Raw genomic sequence first — 5783 nt, forward strand, 5'->3', positions numbered from 1 at the left:
GAGATTTGTGGAGTAACCTTTCAGTATGTCTAGATTATGACAGAATTTAAGGGAAAGTGGTGTTTCCCATTGTAAATAATCTGCAGTCTATGTTATGACAACCAAAAGGGCTTCCTCCACCTCAATATGTCTTCTTCTGCAGGCAACATTGCTCTGCCTTAAAGGGGTTATCCGGCTTAATTTGCTTTTTTTTTATTATTTCCCTATTGGGCTACATTGGGGCAGGTAAGTAGATAGAGACCACTTACCTGCCCTGCTGTCAGCCCCTCTCCCCCGGCTCAGAGTGATCATGTGACCGCTCCTGCTGCGATTTTGCTGTTTCCGGTCATTTCATGTCAACATGGGCAGGACCATGTTGACATGCAAATGTGGAAACAGCATGTCGCCTCCCTGCTGGGCGGGTACAGTGCGATGAGCCCCGCCCCCTTCCCTGCACCCTCCCACACATTCCCCCGCACCTCCCCCTGCACTGCTGTGGGGGTCCGTGACCTGGCGGCGGGGCCTGGCGGCGGCTGCCATGGTGTCAGCTCCAGCACCGGCCCCCCTGCTCAGGATTACACATTAAAATATACCGGCATCACAGATCACCGACGCCGGTACATTTGAAAGTGCTGATGAGAAGCAGCGCAGCGCTGCTTCTCATCTTGCACGCTGTCTGAGCTCTCTTCAGCACAGCGGTGACGTCACCACTGTGCTGATATGTCTAGAGCACAGACAGCGCGCGAACGTGCAGGAGCAGCGGGGACCGATGACGGGTGAGTATGTACTCCCTATGAGGTGGTGTGTGTGTGTGTGTGTGTGTGTGTGTGTGGGTGTGTTGCACAGCCCGATGTGTGTATGTATGTTTGTGTATGCGGTGCACAGCCCGATGTGTGTGTATGCGGTGCAGAGCCTGATGTGGTGTGGGGTGCAGAGCCCGATGTGGGGCTGTTATTTGCAATGCTGTAGTGTAGTGCCCTGCCCTGTAGTGTGCTGCCCTGTAGTGCGCTGCCCTGCAGTGCGCTGCCATGCAGTGCGCTGCCGTGCAGTGTGCTGCCGTGTAGTGTGCTGCCCTGTAGTGCGCTGCCCTGTAGTGTGCTGCCCTGTAGTGTCCTGTAGTGTCCTGCCGTGTAGTGTGCTGCCCTGTCCTGTAGTGTGCTGCCCTGTAGTGTCCTGTAATGTGCTGCCCTGCAGTGTGCTGCCCTGTAGTGTGCTGCCCTGTAGTGTGCTGCCCTGTAGTGTGCTGCCCTGCAGTGTGCTGCCGTGTAGTGTGCTGCCCTGTAGTGCGCTGCCCTGTAGTGTCCTGTAGTGTGCTGCCCTGTAGTGTCCTGCCCTGTAGTGCCCTGTAGTGTGCTGCCCTGTAGTGTCCTGTAGTGTCCTGCCCTGTAGTGTCCTGCCCTGTAGTGCCCTGTAGTGTCCTGCCCTGTAGTGTCCTGCCCTGTAGTGTCCTGCCCTGTAGTGTCCTGTAGTGATCTGCCGTGTAGTGTGCTGCCCTGTAGTGTCCTGTCCTGTAGTGTCCTGTAATGTGCTGCCCTGCGGTGTCCTGTCCTGTAGTGTCCTGTAATGTGCTGCCCTGCAGTGTCCTGCCCTGTAGTGATCTGCCGTGTAGTGTCCTGCCGTGTAGTGATGAGAGGTCAGTGCTGGGGCAGAATATACTGACAGGGAATGTGTGTGCAGGGGGCGGGCAGAGGGTGGGGCTGGACACTGGGGTGGGGCTGGACAGTGAGGCCGGGCAGAGGGTGGGGCTGTACACTGAGGCTGGGCGGTGCCAGCTGTGACTGGGAGGTTTTGCACAGGAAGTGGTCAGTTTGCTGGAGCTGAATGTAAACAAGAAGCTGCACAGAATAAAGGTATAATTCAAGAGGAACAAAAGTTAGAAAACAAAAAATAACAATGTAGGGGTGATTAATATGACAATACAGCACAGATTAGCTTAAACTCAAACATTTTTGTTATGTCGGACAACCCCTTTAAGCCATGTCCAACTGTGTAAGGGTCTAGAAAACAAAGGTCTCTTAGTGACCTGTGTGATTATGTAAAGGTCTGCTCCAACAGTAAAGGGTGCTTTACACGAGACGACGGATCTTGCGATGCATCGTTGGGGGTCACGGTTTTTGTGACGCACATCCTACACGACGTCGTCTCGTGTGAAACCTCTGAGCGACGCAGTATCCCTCACAAATCGTGAGTCGTGTACTCGTCGCTCAGTTTCATAATATCGTTTATTTTTACTTGTGCCGGTTGATCATCGTTCCCGTGGCAGCACACGTCGCTCCGTGTGACACCACGGGAGCGATGAACTCTGCTTACCTGCATCCCACGGCTCCCACCGGCTATGCGGAAGGAAGGAGGTGGGCGGGATGTTTACATCCCGCTCATCTGCGCCCCTCCGCTTCTATTGGCCGGCGGCTGTGTGATGTCGCTGTGACGCCAAACGTCCCTCCCCATTCAGGAAGTGGACGTTCGCCGCCCACAGCGAGGTCGCTCAGCAGGTAAGTACATGTGACGGGCGATTTGCCCGTGACGCACAAACGACGGGGGCGGGTACGATCGATCGTGAAGTCCCGTGTAAAGCAGGCTTAACTGCTGGAGTACCGGGCAATGGGTTTTCCACTACTAGGACAACTACTTCTCATCCCCTATATTTGCTCCCATGAAAATAAAAAAAGCTTATACTCGCCCCACTGCCAGCGCCGTTCCAGCGATATCGGCACTCATGTTGCTGGGGCTCACATGATATTGTTAGATCACGTGTGCCCCGTGGCCATTCACTGCCAGCTTCAACTGTCTCCACCGTCAGACATATAAAGGCTTTTTTATTTTAATGGGGGTAAACATGGGGTATGAGAAGGGATTGTCCATTGCTTGAACTTTGCAAAATCTACAAATATATCCTTGAACTGTGCACCATCGGTGAAGTAACTGGTTACGTTATTATAAGTATTACATCTCTTTATGGACCCATGGCTCATTTTAGCTATTGTAGGATTTCATAAAGTGCAGTAGAGTTGCTGCAAATCAATTCTCAGGACCCGGTTTATTGGACACGTCAGTAATGTGTGGCTGCTGGACGATGGAAGCCCCAAGAACCGACTCCTACCTGATGGCACCCGCAGCTCTTTTTATCAATAAGCAGCCTGGCACAACATCATGATTGTGATGCGACACACATTTGACTTCGTGCTAGTCCGTCTAATTAAAACCCGAGCCATGGATACGTAGGAGGTAGTACAAAGGCTCACATCTAGCCACCACAAATTACTGATTGGTCGTGTGCGGTGAGTCAATTTACACCATTGCTAGTGGGCATACATATTGGCTGATTCAGAGGTCTCATCTTTGGATACAGTGGCTTTGTGCCACACAGCCTCCTTTCTAGGTGGGATAGGTTATATGTTAGAGCTCGGTTACACTTTTACATAGCATCCGATGCAAGCACATCGGAAGTAATATGCTAATGACCCTCTGCTGCGAGTGTGATCCGAGGGTCATGAGACTGTGATCCAATCTTGCACTCGGATCACAGTTGTGGGGTGGCACTTACTCTCTCTCCTTCGTGGCCTGTCTCTGCGTACATTGCACTGCAGTCAGATGACAAGCGAGTTCAGTGCGATGTTTCACATGCACCCATAGACTTGTATGGGTGCGTGTAAGCCAAGAAAGCATGGTGCAATTCATTTCTCATGCAGATGTGGCATAAGAAATCAATCACAGATGGACACTGCCCCATAGTTTTGCAATGGTGCGAGTGCAGCCCAGTGTTTTATTGGATTGCACTCGTCCATGCAAAACGCAAGTGGAACCAAGGGCTAAGAGGTGTTTTAGCATACCCAGTGGTCAGATGGCCAAATAGCGATGCAGTGATCTCATCAGTATACTGAGCAGAGTATCACACAGCCAAGTAGCAGTGAGGAGGATCTGACGGGGAACTGACATGAGATCTGACTGGGTGGTTTAATCCTATTGCTTATGCTGTGGAACTGCTGGGGTGTTTTTTTTTGGCTCAGTTGGATTGAGCACCCCCGTAGATAAAGATAGCCATCAATATTACATGTGTATGCAGGCTACTTTGAAAAATTGTGGTTATTGCCCTGTTACCATAAAAACTCTACCCTTTCAAGTGTAAGGGGTAATTTGCACGCTGCAACATCGCTAGCCGATGCTAGCGATGCCGAGCGCGATAGTCCCCGCCCCCGTCGCACATGCGATATCCTGTGATAGCTGCCGTAGCGAACATTATCGCTACGGCAGCTTCACACGCACTTACCTGCCCTGCGACGTCGCTCTGGCCGGCGACCCGCCTCCTTCCTAAGGGGGCGGGTGGTGAGGTGTCACAGCGACGTCACACGGCAGGCGGCCAATAGAAGCGGAGGGGCGGAGATGAGCGGGACGTAAACATCCCGCCCACCTCCTTCCTTCCGCATAGCCGGTCGAGGCAGGTAAGCAGATGTTCCTCACTCCTGCAGCTTCACACACAGCAATATGTGCTGCCGCAGGAACGACGAACAACATCGTATCTCCTATTGGTGCAACATTATGAAAATGACCGACACTACACAGATCACTGATTTACGACGCTTTTGCGATCGTTTATCGGCGCATCTAGGCTTTACACGTTTCAACGTCGTTACCGGCGCCGGATGTGCGTCACTTTCGATTTGACCCCGACGAGATCGCAGTAGCGATGTCGCAGCGTGCAAAGTACCCCTTAGTGCTGTGCTTGATGCCATTATTCTGTAGTCACCATGCTCTGTGCCTCACTTTCTGCTTGTAGCTGTTAAGCTTGCGCCCTCATTGATCTACTGTAACCAGGGATGGACATATCATTTATGCAACCAGTGCAGCAGTACAGGGATTCAAGGGGTAAGGGGGCCTATTTCTACCTCTAAAGCAAGACAAACTGTGTATTATGATGAGATCTTGGGTTTCTAAGGGCCCTTATAATATTATTCTTCAGGGACCCTTTGCTAGTGACTATAACTACTACACTAGTTGTCTATTGATGAGTAAACATTTATTGCAGTTGAAGTCTTTGAGTCCTGCACCATTTTTGTATGAGATATTGGTATAAAGGTACCGTCACACTAAGCAACATCGCTAGCAACATCGCTACTGAGGCACAATTTGCTAGCGATGTTGCTGTGTGTGACATCCAGCAACAACCTGGCCCCTGCTGTGAGGTCGCTGGTTGTTGCTGAATGTCCTGGACCATTTTTTAGTTGTTTCTCTCCCGCTGTGAAGCACAGATCGCTGTGTGTGACAGCGACAGAGCAACAACTAAATGTGCAGGCAGCAAGAGCCGGCTTCTGCGGACGCTGGTAACCACGGTAAACATCGGGTAACCAAGGAGCCCTTTCCTCGGGTAATTAACCCGATGTATACTCTGGCTAGTAGTGCAGGGAGCCAGCGCTAAGTGGTGTGCGCTGGTAACCAAGGTAAATATCGGGTTGGTTATCCGATATTTACCTTAGTTACCAAGTGCAGCATCGCTTCCATGCGTCGATGGGGGCTGGTCACTGGTTGCTAGTGAGATCTGCCTGATTGACAGCTCACCAGCAACCCGTGTAGCGACGCTCCAGCGATCCCTGCCAGGTCAGGTTGCTGGTGGGATCGCTGGAGCGTCGCTTAGTGTGACGGTACCTTAAGAGTGATAGGACACAAACACAGGCCTGATAGGATGGGGCGTAATAAAGGGATTCTGTCGTTGGTCTTCTTTCTTTCCCTATGTCATGTAAGATGGACCCTGGTCTTTTTTCAACCTTTGTAACTATGTAACTATGTAAATGCTACATTAAAACAAATGA

The sequence above is a fragment of the Anomaloglossus baeobatrachus genome, chromosome 10 (genome assembly GCF_048569485.1).
Source record: "Anomaloglossus baeobatrachus isolate aAnoBae1 chromosome 10, aAnoBae1.hap1, whole genome shotgun sequence".
Taxonomy (NCBI): Eukaryota; Metazoa; Chordata; class Amphibia; order Anura; family Aromobatidae; genus Anomaloglossus; species Anomaloglossus baeobatrachus.